At 43.4% G+C, this 915-nt stretch overlaps 1 protein-coding gene across 1 annotated transcript in view; it reads right to left on the reverse strand.

Annotated features, from left to right (window-relative positions):
• The window catches only part of ENPP6 (ectonucleotide pyrophosphatase/phosphodiesterase 6), an 80,648-nt gene that overhangs the window by 17,816 nt on the left and 61,917 nt on the right, over positions 1-915 (reverse strand). The window lies entirely within an intron of this gene.

Below are 915 nucleotides of genomic sequence, written 5' to 3' on the forward strand. Positions count from 1 at the left end.
CTCAGTCATGTCTGACTCTAGTGACCCCATGGACTGCAGCCTACCAGGCTCCTCCGTCCATGGGATTTTCTAGGCAAAAGTACTGGAGTGGGGTGCCACTGCCTTCTCCGCAGTCTAGGAGACTAAGGTACAACAAAACACTGACTAAAAGATATCTAAATTTCTCTTAAGGGGACCAGGGACCGCCGTGATTTTCTAAAGAAACATTTGTGTTTTTATGTTATATACACCTTGAGTTACAGTAATATATACTGTATATTCATTGCACTTTCCTCTTTGAGTTGGCTGCTAGGAAGCTCAGAACCATCTTTGTGAACTGCAGTTCCCATCAGGGAATCCCCATTTTCCACACCTGGGTCCCTAGATGTCCATTCATTTGCCTGATCAGTATTTCTGCTGATGGCCACCTGCCCTCACTCTGGCAGATTAAATACCAGTCTCAGGTCTGATATAATCATCCCCTAGTGTCCACAGGGAACTGTTTCCATGACCCGCTTCGGTACCAAAATCCATGGACGCTCAAGTCTCTTATACAAAATGGCACAGCATTTGCATATAAGGACATACATTCTCCTGTGTATCTTAAATCATCTCTAGATTACTTATGATACCGCAGGCAATGCAGTGTGATATAAATAGCTATAAATATAATGGAAACGTGATGTAAATAGTTGCCGACACTCAGCAAATTCAAGCTTTGCTTTTTGGAACTTTCAGGAATCTTTTTCCCCCTGAATATTTCTGATTTGCGGTTGTTTGAATCTACAGATGCGCAACCTCAAATTCAACTGTACAATGACCCTCATGTGCCAACATCTGCCACTCTCTTTTACCCTCTAGTCTGATCAGTTTGCAGCCCAGCTTCAAATTCATACCGACAAGGACTCAGGCCCTGTCTGGGAACTGACTGTACAT

Source organism: Bison bison, unplaced genomic scaffold (genome assembly GCF_000754665.1).
Source record: "Bison bison bison isolate TAMUID 2011002044 unplaced genomic scaffold, Bison_UMD1.0 scf7180017864050, whole genome shotgun sequence".
Classification (NCBI taxonomy): Eukaryota; Metazoa; Chordata; class Mammalia; order Artiodactyla; family Bovidae; genus Bison; species Bison bison.